This window comes from Pseudophryne corroboree, chromosome 11 (assembly GCF_028390025.1).
Source record: "Pseudophryne corroboree isolate aPseCor3 chromosome 11, aPseCor3.hap2, whole genome shotgun sequence".
Lineage (NCBI taxonomy): Eukaryota > Metazoa > Chordata > Amphibia > Anura > Myobatrachidae > Pseudophryne > Pseudophryne corroboree.
In genome coordinates this window covers 73,559,764-73,587,260 of record NC_086454.1, presented here as the reverse complement: position 1 = coordinate 73,587,260, position 27,497 = coordinate 73,559,764, and the positions used below count along the sequence as shown (strand labels likewise).

General features: G+C 44.5%; 1 long non-coding RNA gene across 1 annotated transcript in view; it reads right to left on the bottom strand.

Moving 5' to 3' along the window:
* LOC134969943 (uncharacterized) overlaps nt 1-27,497 on the bottom strand; it is a 266,149-nt gene that overhangs the window by 95,129 nt on the left and 143,523 nt on the right. The window lies entirely within an intron of this gene.

Here is a 27,497-nt window from a genome sequence, read left to right as displayed (position 1 = left end):
TGAACATAGCAGTGGAGGAACAGAGAGGTATCAGCTGGAAAGCGGTGAAGCAACTGCCCAATTTTCCTGCTACATATAATAAGGAGCAGTAAGAAGCTGTCCTATGATGGAAACAGGCACATTTCATGCAGATGTTTAATAAACACGGTGATGAGTAAGAAGACACAGTTTCCAAGAAACATAAGGAGAGGTCAATAACGTAGGAGCAGGTGGATTCTCAATGCATGTTTATACATATTAAACACCAGTAATCTTGATGTTAAGTAAAAGCAGGTATCTGAAACTGAATTGGAAAGTGCTAAAGTTATAATGACCTCTAATCCAAAACAAAAGGGTGTGGGGGAGTATATATCGTCATGAATAATGTGGATATATATATAAAAAAAAAAAAATTAAAACAAATTCAAAACAGCCCCGGAGAGAGACACTTGAATAAATAAAAAAATAGAAAACTGGCTTAATAAAAACATTATTTCAAAACAAATCCAAAATATTCTAAACAAATAATACTGCAAAAATAAAAATTAGTAACATCATTTCATATGAATGGCAGGATGTACTAAAGGGGAAAGACAAGCAACTAAAATGGTGCATGGCCTACATCACAAAACATACCCAGAAAGACAAAAGAATCTCAATATGTATTGGTTGGAGCACAGAAGGGAAAGGGGAGACATGATAAAAAACGTTCAAATATATCAAGGGTTTTAACAAAGTCTAGGAGGGAAGCAGTCTTCAAATGAAAAGAAGTATTAGGACATGAGGACATGTACTGAGACTGGAGGGGGGTAGGTTCAGGGAAAATTTGAGTAAAAATTACTTCACAGAAAGAGTAGTGGAAAGTGGAATAGCCTCTCATCAGAGGTTGTAGAGGCTAAGACAGTAGAGCAATTTAAACATGCATGGGATAGATATAAGGATATCCTTACAAAGAAATAAGGCTCAAATAAGGTTTGAGGTAAAAATATGGTAAAGCAGGAGCAGACTAGATAGGCCAAGTGGTTCTTATCTGCCATCATCACATTCTATGTTTCTATGAAAGTTCGAGCAGAAACCCGAAAACATCCGTTTTTGGACGGGATCAGTATGAAATACGTACAATCAAAATACTGACGGTGAAAATCACGACTAGGTCAAAATACTGACAAGGGCAAAATACCGACATTTACAATGTCGACGGGTCAAAAAGTCAACACAAGTTTTTTATTGTTTTTTTTGGTGTGTATGTCGACGTAGGTTGACATGGACACCATGTAAGTGCATGGCTCGCGGCGCTCGGCACACTATTATATTCCCCCTCCAGGTCCACTGGGATGGTAAAGTACTGTATTTATTTATTTATTTATTAACAGTTTCTTATATAGTGCAGCAAATTCCGTTGCGCTTTACAATTTCAAATAACAATAACAAACTGGGTGATAACAAACAGTCATAGAAGTAGGAAGGCCCTGCTCGCAAGCTTACAATCTACAGGGAAATAGGCATGTGTACACAAGGAAAGGTGCTATCTATTGCATAGTTGTTCGCCAGATTGCAAAGGTTCTTGGAGGTCTGTATGATATGGTCATACAGCAATGATGAACCGGGTTTGAGAGGAAGGGAAAGTGAAGAATGAGAAGACATGAGGATATGTGTGGACTGTACAGAGTGGATGCAATTTGAAAAGAAGGTTTATGAAAGTTATGTGGGCGGTTCTGGAATTTGATATGCTTGCCTAAAGAGGTGAGTTTTCAGGGAACGCTTGAAGGTTTGGAGACCAGAGGAGAGTCTTATTGTGTGTGGTAGGGCATTCCACAGAGTGGGTGCAGCCCGATGAAAGTCCTGCAATCGTGAGTGGGAGCGAGTAATGAGTGTGGATGAGAGACGCAGGTCTTGTGAAGAGCGAAGAGGTCGGGTTGGGAGATATTTTGAGATAAGCGAAGTGATGTACGTTGGTGTAGTTTGGTTAATGGCATTGTGTGTGAGTAAAAGTATTTTATATTGAATGTACAGGTAACCAATGGAGGGACTGACAGAGTGGATCTGCAGACGATGAACGTCTAGTGAGGAAGATAAGCCTCGCCGCTGCATTCAGAATGGATTGTAGTGGTGAGAGTCTCGTTTTGGGAAGACCAGTTAGGAGACTATTGCAATAATCAATGTGGGAGATAATGAGAGTGTGGATTAGAGTTTTAGCAGTGTCTTGTGTAAGGTATGGTCGTATTTTGGATATGTTTTTTAGATGCATGTAACATGATCTTGAGACAGATTGAATGTGGGTAATGAAGGACAGATCAGAGTCAAGGATGACACCTAGGCAGTGAGCTTGTGGGGTAGGGTAGATAGTCGAGTTTTCAACAGTGATAGAGATATCAGGTTGGTACCTACTATTGGCCGGTGGAAATATAATTAACTCTGTCTTTGAAATATTTAGTTTGAGGTGGCGAGATGTCATCCAGGATGAAATGGCAGAAAGGCATTCAGTGACACGGTCCAGTACAGATAGGGACAAGTCAGGGGAGGATAGGTAGATTTGAGTATCATCTGCCTACAGATGATACTGAAAACCAAAAGAGCTGATTAGTTTACCAAGAGATGAGGTATAGATAGAGAAAAGCAGAGGACCCAAGACTGAGCCTTGTGGTTCTCCAACTGAAAGAGGTAGCGAAGAGGAGGTAGATTCAGAGAAGCGAACACTGAAGGAGCGATTAGATAGATAGGATAGGAACCAAGAAAGGGCTGTGTCTTTAAGACCTAGGGATTGTAGTGTCAGTATGAGAAGAGTGTGGTCTACAGTGTCAAATGCAGCAGATAGATCTAGAAGAATAAGTAGTGAGTAGTGGCCTTTAGACTTCGTAGTGACCAAATCATTAACCACTTTAGTCAGTGTACTGTATGAACAAGTCAGTTTCCAAAAAATAATTCTGAAAACCTCATGTCGACTTTTTGACCTGTCGACATTTTAAATGTCAGTATTATGACATTGACAGTATTAAAAATGTCGGTATTTTGACCATGTCGGGATTTTGACCTTGTTGGGATTTTGACCATCGGTCAATGGTTGTAGAGATTTTGACCGTAGAGACTTTGATTGTAGGTAAATTGACCACATCCCTTTTGGACATTGGCCACATTTCCCATGTGTAACAAGCTCCGGAATGCTATTCATATTGGCGGGGTTTGGGGTATGGAAACCACTCATTGTTATAGCTAGTTTTTTAGTCTTTCAATGGTAATAAATGAAGACAGTGGTTTGTGATCTAAATGCTGCTTTGGCAGCAGCTTTACAGCATGACCATGGGGGTGGGACCCAGCCGAAGGTGAGTGATACAGAGCGGCTGCGGGGTGAACGACAGAGGACTAGAGATGAGCGCCTGAAATTTTTCGGGTTTTGTGTTTTGGTTTTGGGTTCGGTTCCGCGGCCGTGTTTTGGGTTCGAACGCGTTTTGGCAAAACCTCACCGAATTTTTTTTGTCGGATTCGGGTGTGTTTTGGATTCGGGTGTTTTTTTCAAAAAACACTAAAAAACAGCTTAAATCATAGAATTTGGGGGTCATTTTGATCCCAAAGTATTATTAACCTCAAAAACCATAATTTACACTCATTTTCAGTCTATTCTGAATACCTCACACCTCACAATATTATTTTTAGTCCTAAAATTTGCACCGAGGTCGCTGTGTGAGTAAGATAAGCGACCCTAGTGGCCGACACAAACACCGGGCCCATCTAGGAGTGGCACTGCAGTGTCACGCAGGATGTCCCTTCCAAAAAACCCTCCCCAAACAGCACATGACGCAAAGAAAAAAAGAGGCGCAATGAGGTAGCTGTGTGAGTAAGATTAGCGACCCTAGTGGCCGACACAAACACCGGGCCCATCTAGGAGTGGCACTGCAGTGTCACGCAGGATGGCCCTTCCAAAAAACCCTCCCCAAACAGCACATGACGCAAAGAAAAAAAGAGGCGCAATGAGGTAGCTGTGTGAGTAAGATTAGCGACCCTAGTGGCCGACACAAGCACCGGGCCCATCTAGGAGTGGCACTGCAGTGTCACGCAGGATGTCCCTTCCAAAAAACCCTCCCCAAACAGCACATGACGCAAAGAAAAAAAGAGGCGCAATGAGGTAGCTGACTGTGTGAGTAAGATTAGCGACCCTAGTGGCCGACACAAACACCGGGCCCATCTAGGAGTGGCACTGCAGTGTCACGCAGGATGTCCCTTCCAAAAAACCCTCCCCAATCAGCACATGATGCAAAGAAAAAGAAAAGAAAAAAGAGGTGCAAGATGGAATTGTCCTTGGGCCCTCCCACCCACCCTTATGTTGTATAAACAAAACAGGACATGCACACTTTAACCAACCCATCATTTCAGTGACAGGGTCTGCCACACGACTGTGACTGATATGACGGGTTGGTTTGGACCCCCCCCAAAAAAGAAGCAATTAATCTCTCCTTGCACAAACTGGCTCTACAGAGGCAAGATGTCCACCTCATCTTCACCCTCCGATATATCACCGTGTACATCCCCCTCCTCACAGATTATCAATTCGTCCCCACTGGAATCCACCATCTCAGCTCCCTGTGTACTTTGTGGAGGCAATTGCTGCTGGTCAATGTCTCCGCGGAGGAATTGATTATAATTCATTTTAATGAACATCATCTTCTCCACATTTTCTGGATGTAACCTCGTACGCCGATTGCTGACAAGGTGAGCGGCGGCACTAAACACTCTTTCGGAGTACACACTTGTGGGAGGGCAACTTAGGTAGAATAAAGCCAGTTTGTGCAAGGGCCTCCAAATTGCCTCTTTTTCCTGCCAGTATAAGTACGGACTGTGTGACGTGCCTACTTGGATGCGGTCACTCATATAATCCTCCACCATTCTATCAATGTTGAGAGAATCATATGCAGTGACAGTAGACGACATGTCCGTAATCGTTGTCAGGTCCTTCAGTCCGGACCAGATGTCAGCATCAGCAGTCGCTCCAGACTGCCCTGCATCACCGCCAGCGGGTGGGCTCGGAATTCTGAGCCTTTTCCTCGCACCCCCAGTTGCGGGAGAATGTGAAGGAGGAGATGTTGACAGGTCGCGTTCCGCTTGACTTGACAATTTTGTCACCAGCAGGTCTTTCAACCCCAGCAGACTTGTGTCTGCCGGAAAGAGAGATCCAAGGTAGGCTTTAAATCTAGGATCGAGCACGGTGGCCAAAATGTAGTGCTCTGATTTCAACAGATTGACCACCCGTGAATCCTTGTTAAGCGAATTAAGGGCTGCATCCACAAGTCCCACATGCCTAGCGGAATCGCTCCCTTTTAGCTCCTTCTTCAATGCCTCCAGCTTCTTCTGCAAAAGCCTGATGAGGGGAATGACCTGACTCAGGCTGGCAGTGTCTGAACTGACTTCACGTGTGGCAAGTTCAAAGGGCATCAGAACCTTGCACAACGTTGAAATCATTCTCCACTGCACTTGAGACAGGTGCATTCCACCTCCTATATCGTGCTCAATTGTATAGGCTTGAATGGCCTTTTGCTGCTCCTCCAACCTCTGAAGCATATAGAGGGTTGAATTCCACCTCGTTACCACTTCTTGCTTCAGATGATGGCAGGGCAGGTTCAGTAGTTTTTGGTGGTGCTCCAGTCTTCTGTACGTGGTGCCTGTACGCCGAAAGTGTCCCGCAATTTTTCTGGCCACCGACAGCATCTCTTGCACGCCCCTGTCGTTTTTTAAAAAATTCTGCACCACCAAATTCAAGGTATGTGCAAAACATGGGACGTGCTGGAATTTGCCCATATTTAATGCACACACAATATTGCTGGCGTTGTCCGATGCCACAAATCCACAGGAGAGTCCAATTGGGGTAAGCCATTCCGCGATGATCTTCCTCAGTTGCCGTAAGAGGTTTTCAGCTGTGTGCGTATTCTGGAAACCGGTGATACAAAGCGTAGCCTGCCTAGGAAAGAGTTGGCGTTTGCGAGATGCTGCTACTGGTGCCGCCGCTGCTGTTCTTGCGGCGGGAGTCCATACATCTACCCAGTGGGCTGTCACAGTCATATAGTCCTGACCCTGCCCTGCTCCACTTGTCCACATGTCCGTGGTTAAGTGGACATTGGGTACAGCTGCATTTTTTAGGACACTGGTGACTCTTTTTCTGAGGTCTGTGTACATTTTCGGTATCGCCTGCCTAGAGAAATGGAACCTAGATGGTATTTGGTACCGGGGACACAGTACCTCCAACAAGTCTCTAGTTGGCTCTGCAGTAATGATGGATACCGGAACCACGTTTCTCACCACCCAGGATGCCAAGGCCTCAGTTATCCGCTTTGCAGTAGGATGACTGCTGTGATATTTCATCTTCCTCGCAAAGGACTGTTGAACAGTCAATTGCTTACTGGAAGTAGTACAAGTGGGCTTACGACTTCCCCTCTGGGATGACCATCGACTCCCAGCGGCAACAACAGCAGCGCCAGCAGCAGTAGGCGTTACACGCAAGGATGCATCGGAGGAATCCCAGGCAGGAGAGGACTCGTCAGAATTGCCAGTGACATGGCCTGCAGGACTATTGGCATTCCTGGGGAAGGAGGAAATTGACACTGAGGGAGTTGGTGGGGTGGTTTGCGTGAGCTTGGTTACAAGAGGAAGGGATTTACTGGTCAGTGGACTGCTTCCGCTGTCACCCAAAGTTTTTGAACTTGTCACTGACTTATTATGAATGCGCTGCAGGTGACGTATAAAGGAGGATGTTCCGAGGTGGTTAACGTCCTTACCCCTACTTATTACAGCTTGACAAAGGGAACACACGGCTTGACACCTGTTGTCCGCATTTCTGGTGAAATACCTCCACACCGAAGAGCTGATTTTTTTGGTATTTTCACCTGGCATGTCAACGGCCATATTCCTCCCACGGACAACAGGTGTCTCCCCGGGTGCCTGACTTAAACAAACCACCTCACCATCAGAATCCTCCTGGTCAATTTCCTCCCCAGCGCCAGCAACACCCATATCCTCCTCATCCTGGTGTACTTCAACACTGACATCTTCAATCTGACTATCAGGAACTGGACTGCGGGTGCTCCTTCCAGCACTTGCAGGGGGCGTGCAAATGGTGGAAGGCGCATGCTCTTCACGTCCAGTGTTGGGAAGGTCAGGCATCGCAACCGACACAATTGGACTCTCCTTGTGGATTTGGGATTTCGAAGAATGCACAGTTCTTTGCTGTGCTGCTTTTGCCAGCTTGAGTCTTTTCATTTTTCTAGCGAGAGGCTGAGTGCTTCCATCCTCATGTGAAGCTGAACCACTAGCCATGAACATAGGCCAGGGCCTCAGCCGTTCCTTGCCACTCCGTGTGGTAAATGGCATATTGGCAAGTTTACGCTTCTCCTCCGACAATTTTATTTTAGGTTTTGGAGTCCTTTTTTTTCTGATATTTGGTGTTTTGGATTTGACATGCTCTGTACTATGACATTGGGCATCGGCCTTGGCAGACGACGTTGCTGGCATTTCATCGTCTCGGCCATGACTAGTGGCAGCAGCTTCAGCACGAGGTGGAAGTGGATCTTGATCTTTCCCTAATTTTGGAACCTCAACATTTTTGTTCTCCATATTTTAATAGGCACAACTAAAAGGCACCTCAGGTAAACAATGGAGATGGATACTAGTATACAATTATGGACTGCCTGCCGACTGCAGACACAGAGGTAGCCACAGCCGTGAACTACCGTACTGTACTGTGTCTGCAGCTAATATAGACTGGTTGATAAAGAGAAGATGTCTATGTAACTATGTATGTATAAAGAAGACTGAAAAAAATCCACGGTTAGGTGGTATACAATTATGGACGGACTGCCTGCCGAGTGCAGACACAGAGGTAGCCACAGCCGTGAACTACCGTACTGTACTGTGTCTGCAGCTAATATAGACTGGTTGATAAAGAGAAGATGTCTATGTAACTATGTATGTATAAAGAAGAATGAAAAAAAACCACGGTTAGGTGGTATACAATTATGGACGGACTGCCTGCCGAGTGCAGACACAGAGGTAGCCACAGCCGTGAACTACCGTACTGTACTGTGTCTGCAGCTAATATAGACTGGTTGATAAAGAGAAGATGTCTATGTAACTATGTATGTATAAAGAAGAATGAAAAAAATCCACGGTTAGGTGGTATTACAATTATGGACGGACTGCCTGCCGAGTGCAGAGACACAGAGGTAGCCACAGCCGTGAACTACCGTACTGTGTCTGCTGCGACTGGATGATAAATGATATAAAAAATATATATATATCACTACTGCAGCCGGACAGGTATATATTATATATTATATAATGACGGACCTGCTGGACACTGTCTGTCAGCAGAATGAGTTTTATTTTTATAGAATAAAAAAAAAAAAACCACACGTCACACGACGAGTGTTTAACTTTTTCAGGCAATCACAATATAAGTATACTACTAACTATACTGGTGGTCAGTGTGGTCAGGTCACTGGTCAGTCACACTGGCAGTGGCACTCCTGCAGCAAAAGTGTGCACTGTTTAATTTTAATATAATATGTACTCCTGGCTCCTGCTATAACCTATAACTGGCACTGCAGTAGTGCTCCCCAGTCTCCCCCACAATTATAAGCTGTGTGAGCTGAGCAGTCAGACAGATATATAATATATATAGATGATGCAGCACACTGGCCTGAGCCTGAGCAGTGCACACATATATGGTATGTGACTGACTGAGTCACTGTGTGTATCGCTTTTTTCAGGCAGAGAACGGATATATTAAATAAACTGCACTGTGTGTCTGGTGGTCACTCACTATATAATATATTATGTACTCCTGGCTCCTGCTATAACCTATAACTGGCACTGCAGTAGTGCTCCCCAGTCTCCCCCACAATTATAAGCTGTGTGAGCTGAGCAGTCAGACAGATATATATAATATTATATGTAGATAATAGATGATGCAGCACACTGGCCTGAGCCTGAGCAGTGCACACAGATATGGTATGTGACTGACTGAGTCACTGTGTGTATCGCTTTTTTCAGGCAGAGAACGGATATATTAAATAAACTGCACTGTGTGTCTGGTGGTCACTCACTATATAATATATTATGTACTCCTGGCTCCTGCTATAACCTATAACTGGCACTGCAGTAGTGCTCCCCAGTCTCCCCCACAATTATAAGCTGTGTGAGCTGAGCAGTCAGACAGATATATATAATATTATATATAGATAATAGATGATGCAGCACACTGGCCTGAGCCTGAGCAGTGCACACAGATATGGTATGTGACTGAGTCACTGTGTGCTGTGTATCGCTTTTTTCAGGCAGAGAACGGATTATAAAGTAAACTGCACTGTCCTCACTAGTAAACTCTCTCCACTCAGTCTCTACACTTCTACAGTAACAGTACTCCTCCTAGTGTCAGCTCCAGTAAATCTCTCTCAGTCTCTTATAATCTAAATGGAGAGGACGCCAGCCACGTCCTCTCCCTATCAATCTCAATGCACGTGTGAAAATGGCGGCGACGCGCGGCTCCTTATATAGAATCCGAGTCTCGCGATAGAATCCGAGCCTCGCGAGAATCCGACAGCGTCATGATGACGTTCGGGCGCGCTCGGGTTAACCGAGCAAGGCGGGAAGATCCGAGTCGCTCGGACCCGTGAAAAAAAACATGAAGTTCTGGCGGGTTCGGATTCAGAGAAACTCATCTCTACAGAGGACTGACTGGGGGATGGGCAGTGGGTAGGTATTATAGTGCAGGGGGGCCGGGTAGGAGTAGGGGGAGGGGGGCAGAGCAGGTAGCGGAGTGGGACAGAGTAGGGTGAGGGGCTGATCAAAGTAGAAATTTCCATGGTGAAATACATTGGGAATGGTATTGTGACCTCATTGCACTGTACTTCGTTATATTGCACAATGTTAAAGGCTGGTCTGGATGCAAAAGAGGAAAGGCTGACATTGCTCCATTATGTAGAAGACAATTTTTTATGACCCGGGAATGCTGAAAATTACTCTAGTCTAGACAGAGCAAAACAGTTCTTTGAAACATCTAGAATAGTTCAGGATAAAATGGGTTGAGCAATAATCTATGTTCAGAGTGCAAAAAAGTTCAAATATTTGCAAAAATCGCTACAACCACAGTGCTCTGATAAATTAAAGCAGTAATAAAATGGTAAATGAAGATTGTGATTTAATTTTGAATTTAGAGGGTAATTCAGAGTTGATCGCAGCAGCAAATTTGTTAGCAGTTGGGCAAAACCATGTGCACTGCAAGGGGGCAGATATAAAATTTTCAGAGAGAGTTAGATTTGGGTAGGTTATTTTGTTTCTGTGCAGGGTAAATACTGGCTGCTTTATTTTTACACTGCAATTTAGATTTCAGTTTGAACACACCCCACCCAAATCTAACTCTCTCTGCACATGTTATATCGGCCCCCTCCTCCCTGCAGTGCACATGGTTTTGCCCAAATGCTAACAAATTTGCTGCTGTGATCAACTCTGAATTAGTCCCTTAATCAGTTGTCAGTTTTACCAACATTTATCCGAATGGCCATAATGAATTAAATTATTTGATCATAACTACAGTAGTTGCATGTCGTCTTCAGTGCAATTTTTATTGAAGGATTGTATGATATAGTGTATTTAGAAGGCAGCTTAATCTAAATTACTACAGTCAGGCACTCCAGGTATTTTAAAGGATTGATGGAGCTTGGAATTTGCTTGTTACGCACTTAGCGCTCCCTAACCCATGTCGCCCTGCAGCCAACAATGGATCAGTAATTTAACACAGCAAAACGAAGCCAAACATGCAAGAAGCAGGCAGTTCTCTAATGAGTCGGAGTCTGCAGATTCCCCCGAAGCAGGCTAATACTACTTGCAGTGCATTCTCTCAATTTCTATTTACTTGTTTACCACTTCTTTTGTTGCTATAGTAAAACCAGATGATAAATTATACATTTTACTGCAGTCTTCTACGCTGAATGGGGGTAATTCAGACCTGATCGTAGCAGCAAATTTGTTAGCAGTTGGGCAAAACCATGTGCACTGCTGGGGGGCAGATATAACATGTGTAGAGAGAGTTAGATTTGGGTGGGGTGTGTTCAAAGTTCAAACTGAAATCTAAATTGCAGTGTAAAATTAAAGCAGCCAGTATTTACTCTGCACAAAAACAATAACCCACTCAAATCTAACTCTCTCTGCACATGTTATATCTGCCACACCTGCAGTGCACATTGGGGGTCATTCCGAGTTGATCGCTCGCTAGCTACTTTTAGCAGCCGTGCAAACGCATAGTCGCCGCCCACAGGGGTGTGTATTTTCGCTTTGCAAGTGTGAAAATGCCTGTGCAGCTGAGCGGGTATAAACACATTTTGTGCAGAACAAGACCAGCCTTTTAGTTACTTATTCTGTGCGATGATTGCAGCGACGATGGTCCCGGAATTGACGTCAGATACTCGCCCTGCAAACGCCTGGACACGCCTGCGTTTTTCCAAACACTCCCATAAAAAAGGTTAGTTGACTTCCTGTCAATCTCCTTGCGATCGGCTGTGCGAATGGAATCGTCGCTAGAAGCAGTGCAATACAACAATGCTCTTTGTACCCGCACAACGCGCGTGCGCATTGCGCCCCATACGCATGCGTAGTTTTGCCTTTTTTTTAACTGATCGCTACGCAGCGAACATCGGCAGCTAGTGATCAACTCGGAATGACCCCCATGGTTTTCCCAACTGCTAACAAATTTGCTGCTACGATCAGGTCTGAATTAGCCCCAGTATTCCTACAACTTCACTCAAACCCAGTGAATGATTTACATTGGAAATAGGTTATTTAGAAAAAAGTCACAATCGACACCCATACAAAAGCCTCAAATCTATATTTGAGCCACTAGGGGAAGGCAGGTTTAGTTTGGATTGCGAGCTATTTCCATTCAAAATAAATTACTAAATGAACATATTAATATTAGAGATGAGCGGGTTCGGTTCCTCAGGATCCGAACCCCCCCAAACTTCACCTATTTTACACGGTTCCGAGGCAGCCTCGGATCTTCCCGCCTTGCTCGGTTAACCAGAACGCGCCCGAATGTCATCATCCCGCTGTCGGATTCTCGCGAGATTCATATTCTATATAAGGAGCCGCGCGTCACCGCCATTTTCACTTGTGCATTGGAGATTGAACGGAGAGGACGTGGCAGCGTTCTCTCCCTGAAAAGCTCCGTAATCTGTGCTCATTGTGCTGCAAATATCTGTGCTCAGTGTGCTGAAAATAATCTGTGCTCAGTGTGCTGAAAATATCTACGTTCTCTGCCTGAAAACGCTCCATATCTGTGCTCAGTGTGCTGAAAATATCTACGTTCTCTGCCTGAAAACGCTCCATATCTGTGCTCAGTGTGCTGAAAATATCTACGTTCTCTGCCTGAAAACGCTCCATATCTGTGCTCAGTGTGCTGCAAATATCTGATTAGTGTGCTGCATTGTGGGGACTGGGGACCACCAGTATATAATAATTATAGTAGTACAGTACAGTAGGCCATTGCTGTATCTTGCAGCTCTGTGTCACTGCAAGTATCCATTCCATATCTGTGCGGCATTTTTGTGAGCAGTATATATAGTATTACAGTGCAGCATTTTGGTGACTAACAGTATATAGTTGTACAGAAGGCCATTGCTGTATCTTGCAGTTCTGTGTCACTGCATGTATCCATTCCATATCTGTGCGTCATTTTTGTGAGTAGTATATATAGTATTATAGGAGGTCATTCCGAGTTGTTCGCTCGCAAGGCGATTTTAGCAGAGTTGCTCACGCTAAGCCGCCGCCTACTGGGAGTGAATCTTAGCATCTTAAAATTGCGAACGACGTATTCGCAATTTTGCGATTACAAACTTCTTAGCAGTTTCAGAGTAGCTTCAGACTTACTCGGCATCTGCGATCAGTCAGTGCTTGTCGTTCCTGGTTTGACGTCACAAACACACCCAGCGTTCGCCCAGACACTCCCCCGTTTCTCCAGCCACTCCTGCGTTTTTTCCGGAAACGGTAGCGTTTTTTCCCCCACACGCCCATAAAACGGCCTGTTTCCGCCCAGAAACACCCATTTCCTATCAATCACATTACGATCGCCTGAGCGAAGAAAAAGCCGTAAGTAAAAATCCTAACTTCATAGCAAATTTACTTGGCGCAGTCGCAGTGTGGACATTGCGCATGCGCACTAAGCGGAAAATCGCTGCGATGCGATGAAATTTACCGAGCGAACAACTCGGAATGAGGGCCCTAGTGCAGCATTTTGGTGACTAACTGTATATAGTTGTACAGTAGGCCATTGCTGTATCTTGCAGCTCTGTGTCACTGCAAGTATCCATTCCATATCTGTGCGGCATTTTTGTGAGCAGTATATATAGTATTACAGTGCAGCATTTTGGTGACTAACAGTATATAGTTGTACAGAAGGCCATTGCTGTATCTTGCAGTTCTGTGTCACTGCATGTATCCATTCCATATCTGTGCGGCATTTTTGTGAGCAGTATATATAGTATTATAGTGCAGCATTTTGGTGACTAACAGTATATAGTTGTACAGTAGGCCATTGCTGTATCTTGCAGCTCTGTGTCACTGCATGTATCCATTCCATATCTGTGCGGCATTTTTGTGAGCAGTATATATATATATAGTATTATAGTGCAGCATTTTGGTGACTAACAGTATATAGTTGTACAGTAGGCCATTGCTGTATCTTGCAGCTCTGTGTCACTGCAAGTATCCATTCCATATCTGTGCGGCATTTTTGTGAGCAGTATATATAGTATTACAGTGCAGCATTTTGGTGACTAACAGTATATAGTTGTACAGAAGGCCATTGCTGTATCTTGCAGTTCTGTGTCACTGCAAGTATCCATTCCATATCTGTGCAGCATTTTTGTGAGCAGTATATATAGTATTACAGTGCAGCATTTTGGTGACTAACAGTATATAGTTGTAGTGTAGGCCATTGCTGTATCTTGCAGCTCTGTGTCACTGCAAGTATCCATTCCATATCTCTGCGGCATTTTTGTGAGCAGTATATATAGTATTACAGTGCAGCATTTTGGTGACTAACAGTATATAGTTGTACAGAAGGCCATTGCTGTATCTTGCAGTTCTGTGTCACTGCATGTATCCATTCCATATCTGTGCGGCATTTTTGTGAGCAGTATATATAGTATTATAGTGCAGCATTTTGGTGACTAACAGTATATAGTTGTACAGTAGGCCATTGCTGTATCTTGCAGCTCTGTGTCACTGCATGTATCCATTCCATATCTGTGCGGCATTTTTGTGAGCAGTATATATAGTATTATAGTGCAGCATTTTGGTGACTAACAGTATATAGTTGTACAGTAGGCCATTGCTGTATCTTGCAGCTCTGTGTCACTGCAAGTATCCATTCCATATCTGTGCAGCATTTTTGTGAGCAGTATATATAGTATTACAGTGTAGCATTTTGGTGACTAACAGTATATAGTTGTACTGTAGGCCATTGCTGTATCTTGCAGCTCTGTGTCACTGCAAGTATCCATTCCATATCTCTGCGGCATTTTTGTGAGCAGTATATATAGTATTACAGTGCAGCATTTTGGTGACCAACAGTATATAAGCACATGAGGGAAGAGGGCCCTGCTCGTGAGAGATTACAATCTAAAGGGGAGGGGTAGACAGACATGGGTGACACAGATGGGGTACATAGAGAATGTGGAACAGAGGGTTAGGAATCTGGATGATATTTGGCTGGGTTTGGTGAAGAAGTGGACCCCCAGAAGGCACAAGTCAGTACTTAACATTGCAACCTTTTACTGGGCTATGCAGGAGAAAATTAAAAAGGGAGGGGGGGGGGGGGGGGGCGATAACTTCCACCGCTTTCAAAAAGGTCAATGGAAGCTAAAATAATGGGCAACTACCTCATGGAAGCCAGATACAGTATACCAAACAGTACTTAGCAGAGTTAGGAATGAGTGCATACGAAATACAGAAACATTTTGTCATAATATTTCAGAAACTGCATGGCACTCTTTTGCTCTAATACACCACCTGCTTTAGGATTTATATTCAAAAACATTGTCTCCATAATTCCAAAAACGTCAGTATCCTTCTAGTGATTTGGACCAATAATACCATTGATTAGAACGAATAATTCCTGTGATTTTGTCATTTTCTTCCAGTGATTTGGACCAATAATACCATTGATTAGAATGAATAATTCCTGTGATTTTGTCATTTTCTTCCAGTGATTTGGACCAATAATACCATTGATTACAACGAATAATTCCTGTGATTTTGTCATTTTCTTCCAGTGATTTGGACCAATAATATCATTGATTAGAACGAATAATTCCAGTGATTTTGTCATTTTCTTCTAGTGATTTGGACCAATAATACCATTGATTAGAAAGAATAATTCCAGTGATTTTGTCATTTTCTTTCAGTGATTTGGACCAATAATACCATTGATTGGAACAAATAATTCCAGTGATTTTGTCATTTTCTTCCAGTGATTTGGACCAATAATACCATTGATTAGAACAAATAATTCCTATGATTTTGTCATTTTCTTCCAGTGATTTGGACCAATAATACCATTGATTAGAACGAATAATTCCAGTGATTTTGTCATTTTCTACCAGTGATTTGGACCAATAATACCATTGATTAGAACGAATAATTCCAGTGATTTTGTCATTTTCTTCCAGTGATTTGGACCAATAATACCATTGATTAGAACGAATAATTCCTGTGATTTTGTCATTTTCTTTCAGTGATTTGGACCAATAATACCATTGATTAGAACGAATAATTCCTGTGATTTTGTCATTTTCTTTCAGTGATTTGGACCAATAATACCATTGATTAGAATGAATAATTCCTGTGATTTTGTCATTTTCTTCCAGTGATTTGGACCAATAATACCATTGATTAGAACAAATAATTCCTATGATATTGTCATTTTCTTCCAGTGATTTGGACCAATAATACCATTGATTAGAACGAATAATTCTAGTGATTTTGTCATTTTCTTCCAGTGATTTGGACCAATAATACCATTGATTAGAACGAATAATTCCAGTGATTTTGTCATTTTCTTCCAGTGATTTGGACCAATAATACCATTGATTAGAACGAATAATTACAGTGATTTTGTCATTTTCTTTCAGTGATTTGGACCAATAATACCATTGATTAGAACGAATAATTCCTGTGAATTTCTCTCTTCTTCCAGGGATTTGGACCAATAATACCATTGATTAGAACGAATAATTCCTATGATATTATCATTTTCTTCCAGTGATTTGGACCAATAATACCATTGATTAGAACAAATAATTCCAGTGATTTTGTCATTTTCTTCCAGTGATTTGGACCAATAATACCATTGATTAGAACGAATAATTCCTATGATTTTGTCCTTTTCTTCCAGTGATTTGGACCAATAATACCATTGATTAGAACGAATAATTCCTATGATTTTGCCATTTTCTTCCAGTGATTTGGACCAATAATACCATTGATTAGAACGAATAATTCCAATGATTTTGTCATTTTCTTCCAGTGATTTGGACCAATAATACCATTGATTACAACGAATAATTCCTGTGATTTTGTCATTTTCTTCCAGTGATTTGGACCAATAATACCATTGATTAGAACGAATAATTACAGTGATTTTGTCATTTTCTTTCAGTGATTTGGACCAATAATACCATTGATTAGAACGAATAATTCCTGTGATTTTGTCATTTTCTTCCAGTGATTTGGACCAATAATACCATTGATTAGAATGAATAATTCCTATGATATTGTCATTTTCTTCCAGTGATTTGGACCAATAATACCATTGATTAGAAAGAATAATTCCAGTGATTTTGTCATTTTCTTCCAGTGATTTGGACCAATAATACCATTGATTAGAACGAATAATTCCAGTGATTTTGTCATTTTCTTCCAGTGATTTGGACCAATAATACCGTTGATTAGATCGAATAATTCCTGTGATATTGAGGTGTTTGTGTTGCTTAGCTTAGCCGTCCAGCGACCACAGTGCACCTCTTTTTCTCTTTTCTTTGCATCATGTGCTGTTTGGGGCCAATTTTTTTAAGTGCCATCCTGTCTGACACTGCAGTGCCACTCCTAGATGGGCCAGGTGTTTGTGCCGCCCTCTTGGGTCGCTTAGCTTAGTCATCCAGCGACCTTGGGGCAAATTTTAGGACTAAAAATAGTATTGTGAGGTGTGAGGTGTTCAGAATAGACTGGAAATTAGTGGAAATTGTGGTTATTGAGGTTAATAATACTATAGGATCAAAATTACCCCCAAATTATATGCTTTAAACTGTTTTTGAGGGGTTCTTGAAAAAAACACCAGAATCCGACAAAATATTTTCAGGGAGGTTTTGCCAAAACGCGTCCGAATCCAAAACACGGCCGCGGAACCGAATCCAAAACCAAAACACAAAACTGGAAAAATGTCTAGTGCACATCTCTAATTAACCCTTATGTTGTATAAACAGGACATGCACACTTTAACAAACCCATCATTTCAACCACAGGGTCTGCCACATGACTGTGGCTGAAATGACTGTTTGGTTTGGGCCCCCACCAAAAAAGAAGCAATCAATCTCTCACAACTGGCTCTACAGAGGCAAGATGTCCACCTCCTCCTCATCGTCCGATTCATCACCCCTTTCACTGTGTACATCCCCCTCCTCACAGAGTATTAATTTGTCCCCACTGGAATCCACCATCTCAGGTCCCTGTGTACTTTCTGGAGGCAATTGCTGGTGAGTGTCTCCATGGAGGAATTGATTATAATTCATTTTGATGAACATCATCTTCTCCACATTTTCTGGAAGTAACCTCGTACGCCGATTGCTGACAAGGTGACCGGCTGCACTAAACACTCTTTCGGAGTACACACTGGAGGGGGGGCAACTTAGGTAAAATAAAGCCAGTTTGTGCAAGGGCTTCCAAATTGCCTCCTTTTCCTGCCAGTATACGTACGGACTGTCTGACGTGCCTACTTGGATGCGGTCACTCATATAATCCTCCACCATTCTTTTAATGGTGACAGAATCATATGCAGTGACAGTAGACAACATGTCAGTAATCGTTGGCAGGTCCTTCAGTCTGGACCAGATGTCAGCACTTGCTCCAGAATGCCCTGCATCACCGCCAGCAGGTGGGCTCGGAACTCTTAGCCTTTTCCTCACAGCCCCAGTTGCAGGAGAATATGAAGGAGGAGCTGTTGACGGGTCACGTTCCGCTTGACTTGACAAGTGTCTCACCAGCAGGTCTTTGAACATGTGCAGACTTGTGTCTGCCAGAAAGAGAGATACAATGTAGGCTTTAAACCTAGGATCGAGCACGGTGGCCAAAATGTACTGCTCTGATTTCAACAGATTGACCACCTGTGAATCCTTGTTAAGCGAACTAAGGGCTCAATCCACAAGTCCCACATGCCTAGCGGAATCGCTCCGTTTTAGCTCCTCCTTCAATCTCTCCAGCTGCTTCTGCAAAAGCCTGATGAGGGGAATGACCTGACTCAGGCTGGCAGTGTCTGAACTGACTTCACGTGTGGCAAGTTCAAAGAGTTGCAGAACCTTGCACAACACTGAAATCATTCTCCACTGCGCTTGAGTCAGGTGCATTCCCCGTCCTTTGCCTATATCGTAGGCAGATGTATAGGCTTGAATGGCCTTTTGCTGCTCCTCCATCCTCTGAAGCATATAGAGGGTTGAATTCCACCTCGTTACCACCTCTTGCTTTAGATGATGGCGGCGCAGGTTCAGGATTGTTTGCTGGTGCTCCAGTCTTTGGCACGTGGTGGCTGAATGCCGAAAGTGGCCCGCAATTCTTCAGGCCACCGACAGCATCTCTTGCATGCCCCTGTCGTTTTTTACAAAATTCTGCACCACCAAATTCAATGTATGTGCAAAACATGGGACGTGCTGGAATTTGCTCACATGTAATGCACACACAATATTGTCCGGTGTCACAAATCCCCAGGAGAGTCCAATTGGTGTAAAGCCATTCGGCGATGATGTTCCTCAGTTACCGTAAGAGGTTGTCAGCTGTGTGCCTCTTATGGAAAGCGGTGATACAAAATGTATCCTGCCTAGGAACGAGTTGGTGTTTGCGAGATGATGCTACTGGTGCCACCGCCGCTGCTGTTCTTGCTGCGGGAGGCAATACATCTACCCAGTGGGCTGTCACAGTCATATAGTCCTGAGTCTGCCCTGCTCCACTTGTCCACATGTCCGTGGTTAAGTGGACATTGGTTAAATTGCATTTTTTAGGACACTGGTGAGTCTTTTTCTGACGTCTGTGTACATTCTCGGTATTGCCTGCCTAGAAAAATGGAACCTAGATGGTATTTGGTACCAGGGATACAGTACCTCAAGCAATTCTCTAATTCCCTGTGAATTAACGGTGGATACCGTACACATGTTTAAAACCAACACAGCTGCCAAGACCTGAGTTATCCGCTTTGCAGCAGGATGACTACTGTGATATTTCATCTTCCTCGCAAAGGACTGTTGGACAGTCAATTGCTTACTGGAAGTAGTACAAGAGGTCTTCCGACTTCCCCTCTGGGATGATGATCGACTCCCAGCAGCAACAACAGCAGCACCAGCAGCAGTAGGCGTTACACTCAAGGATCCATGAGAGGAATACCAGTTAGGAGAGGACTCGTCAGACTTGCCAGAGACATGGCCTGCAGGACTATTGGCGTTCCTATCTAAGGAGGAAATTGACACTGAGGGAGTTGGTGGTGTGGTTTGCAGGAGCTTGGGCACAGATGGAAGAATGGATTTAGTTGTCACTGTCAGTGGACTGCTTCCGCTGTCACCCAAAGTGTTTGAACTTGTCAATGACGTCTGAGGAATGCGCTCCAGGTGACGTATAAGGGAGGATGTTCCTAGGTGGTTAACGTCCTTACCCCTACTTATTACAGCTTGACGAAGGCAACACACGGCTTGACACATGTTGTCTGCATTTCTGTTAAAATAATTCCACACCGAGGAGGTGATTTTTTTTTTGTCATTTGACCAGGCATGTCAATGGCCATATTCATCCCACGGACAACAGGTGTCTCCCCGGGTGCCTGACTTAAACAAACCACCTCACCATCAGAATCCTCCTTGTCAATTTCCTCCCCAGCGCCAGCAACACCCATATCCTCATCCTGGTGTACTTCAACAGTGACATCTTCAATTTGACTATCAGGAACTGGACTGCGGGTGCTCCTTCCAGCACTTGCAGGGGGCATGCAAATGGTGGAAGGCGCCACCTGTTCCATTCCAGTGTTGGGAAGGTCAGGCATCGCAACCGACACAATTGGACTCTCCTTGGGGATTTGTGATTTAGAAGAACGCACAGTTCTTTGCTGTGCTTTTGCCAGCTTAAGTCTTTTCATTTTTCTAGTGGGATGATGAGTGCTTCCATCCTCATGTGAAGCTGACCCACTAATCATGAGGAACATAGGAGAGGGCCTCAGCCGTTCCTTGCCACTCCGTGTCGTAAATGGCATATTGGAAAGTTTACGCTTCTCCTCAAACGCTTTTAATTTAGATTTTTGGGTCATTTTACTGAACTTTAGTTTTTTGGATTTTACATGCTCTCTACTATGACATTGGGCATCGGCCTTGGCAGACGACGTTGATGGCATTTCATCATCTCGGCTATGACTAGTGGCAGCAGCTTCAGCACGAGGTGGAAGTGGATCTTGATCTTTCCCTATTTTACCCTCCACATTTTTGTTCTCCATTTTTTAATGTGTGGAATTATATGCCAGTAATATATCAATAGCAATGGCCTACTACTATATATACTGTGCACAAAAACTTAAATGCACCACAGGTATGGATGGATAGTATACTTGACGACACAGAGGTAGGTAGAGCAGTGGCCTACTGTACCATACTGCTATATATTATATACTGGTGGTCAGCAAAATTATGCACTGTCCTACTACTGTATATATATACTGCGCACAAATGACGTCTGAGGAATGCGCTCCAGGTGACGTATAAGGGAGGATGTTCCTAGGTGGTTAACGTCCTTACCCCTACTTATTACAGCTGACAAAGGCAACACACGGCTTGACACCTGTTGTCTGCATTTCTGTTAAAATAATTCCACACCGAGGAGGTGATTGTTTTTTTGTAATTTGACCAGGCATGTCAATGGCCATATTCATCCCACGGACAACAGGTGTCTCCCCGGGTGCCTGACTTAAACAAACCACCTCACCATCAGAATCCTCCTTGTCAATTTTCTCCTCAGCGCCAGCAACACCCATATCCTCATCCTGGTGTACTTCAACAGTGACATCTTCAATTTGACTATCAGGAACTGGACTGTGGGTGCTCCTTCCAGCACTTGCAGGGGGCGTGCAAATGGTGGAAGGCACCACCTCTTCCCGTCCAGTGTTGGGAAGGTCAGGCATCGCAACCGACACAATAGTTCTTTGCTGTGCTTTTGCCAGCTTAAGTCTTTTCATTTTTCTAGCAGGAGGATGAGTGCTTCCATCCTGATGTGAAGCTGAACCACTAGCCATGAACATAGGCCAGGGCCTCAGCCGTTCCTTGCCACTCCGTGTCATAAATGGCATATTGGCAAGTTTATGCTTCTCCTCAGATGCTTTTAATTTAGATTTTTGGGTCATTTTCCTGAACTTTAGTTTTTTGGATTTTACATGCTCTCTACTATGACATTGGGCATCGGCCTTGGAAGATGACGTTGATGGCATTTCATCGTCTCGGCCATGACTAGTGGCAGCAGCTTCAGCATGAGGTGGAAGTGGATCTTGATATTTCACTATTTTACCCTCCACATTTTTGTTCTCCACTTTTTAATGTGTTGAATTATATGCCAGTAATATATCAATAGCAATGGCCTACTGTACTGTACTATATATGTATACTGTTGGTCACCAAAATGCTGCACTGTAATACTATATATACTGCTCACAAAAATGCAGCACAGATATGGAATGAATACTTGCAGTGACACAGAGCTGCAAGATTCAGCAATGGCCTACTGTACAACTATATACTGTTGTTGTTCACCAAAAATGCTGCACTGTAATACTATATATACTGCTCACAAAAATACAGCACAGATATGGAATGGATACTTGCAGTGACACAGAGCTGCAAGATACAGCAATGGCCTACTGTACTGTACAACTATATACTGTTGGTCACCAAAATGCTGCACTGTATTTCTATATAAACTGCTCACAAAAATGCGGCACAGATACGGAATGGATACTTGCAGTGACACAGAGCTGCAAGATACAGCAATGGCCTACTGTACTGGTCTACTATAATTATATATTGGTGGTCCCCAGTCCCCACAATAAAGCACACTGAGCACAGATATTTGCAGCACACTGAGCACAGATATGGAGCATTTTCAGGCAGAGAACGTAGATATTTTCAGCACACTGAGCACAGATATTTGCAGCACACTGAGCACAGATATTTGCAGCACACAGCACAGATTACGGAGCTTTTCAGGGAGAGAACGCAGCCACGTCCTCTCCGTTCAATCTCCAATGCACGAGTGAAAATGGCGGCGATGCGCGGCTCTTTATATAGAATACGAATCTCGCGAGAATCCGACAGCGGGATGATGACGTTCGGGCGCGTTCGGGTTAACCGAGCAAGGCGGGGAGATCCGAGGCTGCCTCGGAACCGTGTAAAATAGGTGAAGTTCGGGGGAGTTCGGATCTCGGAGAACCGAACCCGCTCATCTCTAATTAATATATGATTGCATTTTGACATTAGGGTGCTGAAAGGTCAATCCAATGGGATCTTCACGCTTAATGAATTGGAAGTCTGCTGTTCAGTGCAACACTGCACAATGGTTTTGTTTCCTAAAGAGTATACTCCATAATAATATTGTTTCCATACTGTTTTGCTTATGGGGAATATGCATTGCTATCATGCTGCTTCTTATTGTTAGGGTCTCCTGCCCTGTGCTGCCACGTCGTCATGGCAACCGGGAGACAAGTGCTAGTGGAGTAACCTGAGCGCAGCTGATACTCCGGTTCGGGTCTTTTGCTGTGCAGTGGTTATAGGCTCTGTGCACGGCAGGGGATCCGGTGCTGGTTTTTGTGCTCACAGTCTGTGAGGTCTGAGTGGGGCGTGGACAGCACCTGCTTTATAAGGCCTCTTTTCAGGGTAAGCAGATGCTGCTGAATCTTTGTTGGTTAGTCAGTTCATGAAAGTTAGCCAGTACTGTGTAGCTTTGTATTTGTTTGTTGCTTACTGCAAATAGGCCTGGGGATTTGGTATTACACTCTGCCAATCCAGACCTAGCAGTAAGACTGGAGTCAGTCGTTTAGCTTGCTGGGGTTCTGTTACTACTCTGTGAACTTAGCAAGTTTGCGGCTGTATTCTAAGACTTGCCTGTCTAATCCTGTCTCACTGTGCTAGGTGTCAGGGGTCAGTTTAGTGGCAGTAAGCTAAAACCTGTGCACCGCAAGTGAGAATCAGGATTGTGGAGACTCTCCTTGTGTCTATCATTCCATCTCTGACCAAGGAGTTTACTGCCACACCCGTTGGTAACCCTTTAGGGTTTTGCTGTTGCCCTTAGCAACAGCATTTCGGGTTCTCTACGTATTAAAACACAACATCTTGCTTTTTACATCTGAGCAGTTCTAATACAAGGGAGATACCCAGTTCCTTAGCCTCTGGGCTTCTCTGTTCACTTTGTGTGTATTGTGTTACCCTATCACCTTCTGTGTACGTTATGTCATATTCCCCAGTCTGTCTGTAAGTCCATTTGTTTTGCATAACAGTTCAAACACCAGTACATTCCTGCAGACACTGGAGTGCATAACAGTTCTGACACCAGTACTTTCCTGCAGGCACTGGTGTGCATAACATATTCAGCAGCCTAATACTCCTGTTGAAATTTTGTGGGAATATGGAGCATACCCCTCAAAATACGTTGCAACAGGTGGTCGATCAGGTGCAGGTCCTGACTCGACAATTTAATGATTTGTCCATTAAAATGCACACCTCCCAGGCTGCTGGCGGAGCTCCCGCAGCAGCAGCACCTGCAGGGGTTAAGGAGCCGAAAGTAAATCTCCCGGATCGTTTTTCTGGAGATCGCTCGCAGTTCTTTTGTTTCAAGGAGAGCTGCAAGCTATACTTCCGGCTTAGGCCTCAGTCTTCTGGGTCGGAGATTCAGCGGGTGGGCATAGTGATTTCCTTGCTACAAGGAGACCCACAGGTCTGGGCATATGGGTTGCAGCCTGACTGTCCGTCGCTTAAAAATGTTGATGCTTTTTTTACGGCACTGGGCATGTTGTATGATGACCCTGACAAGACGGCCTCAGCCGAGGCTCAGATTTCGATCCTTAAGCAAGGGCGAAGGCCAGTTGAGGTTTACTGTACGGAGTTTCGGAGGTTGGCCCATGATACCCAGTGGAATGACCCAGCCCTGAGACACCAGTACCGAAGAGGTCTTTCTAACCAGATAAAGGACCAACTGGTACAATATCCCTTGCCTGATAGCTTGGATCAGCTCATGCAGTTATCCATCCGGGTGGATAGACGGCTGAGAGAGCGTAGGCTTGAAAGGGAGACTGAGATTTCCTTCCTTCCCAAGGGAACCTCAGACTCTGAGGAATTTTCTGAGGAGCCTATGCAGATTGGGGCTACCCGCCTCTCCTCGCGTGAGAAGATGCGGAGGAGACAGCAGGGGTTGTGTTTGTACTGTGGGAATAAAGGTCATGTGGTAGTATCATGCCCAGAAAAGCCGGAAAACTTCAGGGCCTGAGGGTGATGGGAAATATCCTGTCAGGCCAGAAGTCAGAATTTCCCAAGAAGACTTTTATCATTCCGGTGACCTTGAAGATCCTCGGTCAAACTGTCAAGACTGAGGCCTTTGTGGACAGTGGGGCCGACGGGGTTTTTATGGACCGCCAATTCGCCCTGAAACACTCTGTTCCCTTAGTACCCTTGGCATCGGAAATTGAGATTTGTGGGTTAAACGGGGAACCATTATCCCAAGGTAAAATTACCTCTTGCACTAGCCAGATTTCTTTGTTTATTGGAGCCACACACTCTGAAAAATTGTCCTTTTATGTGACTGTCTGTACTTTTGCCCCATTGGTGTTGGGGTTACCCTGGTTAAGGGCCCACAATCCTCAATTTGACTGGGTCTCTGGGGAGATTCTTAGTTGGGGTACTGATTGTTTCAGGAGTTGCTTGAGCCTTCCAGTCAGGCTCTCGCAGCTAAGTTTGCCAGGATTGCCAGGGTGTTATGCTGATTTTGCGGACGTGTTCTCCAAAAAAGTTGCAGAGGTACTACCTCCCCATCGCCCCTATGACTGTGCCATTGATTTGTTGCCAATTGCTAAGCTTCCCAAGAGCAGGTTGTACTCCCTGTCACGTCCTGAGACTCAGGCTATGGCAGAGTACATTCAGGAGAACTTGGCTAAGGGATTTATCAGACCTTCACAGTCTCCAGTTGGGTCGGGGTTCTTCTTCGTGGGTAAAAAGGACGGTTCGTTGCGACCCTGCATCGACTTCAGGGAATTGAACCGTATCACGATTAAAAACTCATACCCACTGCCTCTCATTTCGGTCTTGTTTGACCAGCTTCGTACTGCCACCATTTTTTCTAAGATTGACCTACGCGGTGCGTACAATCTAATCCGAATAAGAGAGGGGGATGAATGGAAGACTGCCTTTAATACCCACTCAGGGCATTATGAATATTTGGTGATGTCTTTTGGGCTCTGTAATGCCCCGGCAGTCTTCCAGGATTTCATGAATGATGTGCTCAGGGAATATTTGGATAGATTCTTAGTTGTATACTTAGATGACATCCTAATCTTCTCCCATTCCCTGGAGGAACATCGGAAGCATGTACGCTTAGTCCTCCAGAAACTCAGAGACCACCGGCTTGGGGCGAAGCTGGAGAAGTGCGAATTTGAAGTTCAGCAAATCGCATTTCTAGGATATATTATCTCCCCAGAAGGTTTCCAAATGGAGGGTTCCAAGGTACAGGCAGTCCTGGATTGGGTGCAGCCCACTAGTTTGAAGGCGCTTCAGCGTTTCCTGGGCTTTGCGAATTTTTATAGACGATTTATCGCTGGATTTTCGTCTATAGTGGCACCCTTGGTGGCACTCACTAAGAAAGGGGCGGATGTTGCTCACTGGTCTTGTGAGGCTAAAGCGGCTTTTGCCCGTCTCAAAAGGGCATTTGTTTCGGCCAAGGTGCTGCGACACCCAGATCCAGAGCGTCCTTTTGTGGTGGAGGTGGATGCCTCTGAGATGGGTATTGGGGCAGTGCTTTCTCAGATGGGAGTGTCTGATAATCGCCTTCATCCCTGTGCTTACTTTTCCCGTAAATTTTCGCCTGCCGAGATGAATTATGACGTGGGTAACCGGGAATTGTTGGCTATTAAGGATGCACTCGAGGAGTGGAGACACTGGCTTGAGGGGGCTAAGTTTGTGGTCTCAATTCTCACTGACCATAAGAATCTGGCATATTTAGAGTCAGCGAAGCGTCTCAATGCCAGGCAGGCACGATGGGCTTTGTTTTTTGCTCGCTTTAATTTTTTGATAACATATCGCCCTGGGTCAAAAAACATCAAGGCTGATGCGCTCTCGCGGAGTTTTGCTCCAATCCAGGAGACCACCGAGGAGCCGTTGCCCATTGTTTCCCCATCATGTATTAAAGTGGGCATTACCCAGGACCTCTTATCATTAGTCCTTAGAGCACAGGAGCAGGCTCCTCCAGACCTTCCGGTAGGTCTTTTGTTTGTGCCTCCTAGGTTAAGACAGCGAGTGTTCCTGGAATTCCATGCCAAGAAGTCGGCAGGTCACCCGGGTATTGCCAGAACTCGGGAGTTGCTATCTAGGGCGGTGTGGTGGCCCTCGGTGGCTAAGGATGTGGATCAGTGGGTTCGGGCATGTGCCCGAAATAAGACTCCTAGAGGGGTTCCTGTTGGCCCATTACATCCACTCTCTATCCCATCTAAGCCATGGACCCACATTTCAATGGATTTTGTGGTGGACTTGCCCAAATCCTCGGGGATGACAGCCATCTGGGTTGTCGTTGACAGGTTTTCGAAGATGGCGCACTTCGTTCCACTGGTTGGGCTGCCATCAGCCAGACGCCTGTCTGAATTATTTATGCTGCATGTTGTGCGTCTCCACGGGTTGCCACTTGATGTGGTCTCTGACCGCGGATCCCAGTTTGTGGCCAAATTCTGGAGGGCATTTTGTTCCGATCTCCTGATTTCTGTCAGCTTGTCGTCAGGCTACCATCCGCAGTCTAATGGGCAGACTGAAAGGGTGAACCAGTCCTTGGAGCAGTTCCTCAGGTGTTATGTCTCCAAGTGTCAGACTGACTGGGTTGCTCATCTGTCCATGGCGGAGTTTGCCTATAACAACGCGGCTCACTCTGCTACAGGGATCTCTCCCTTCCTTTGTGTGTATGGGCATCTTCCTAAGGCCAATTCTTTTGACCCCCTGGACTCCACG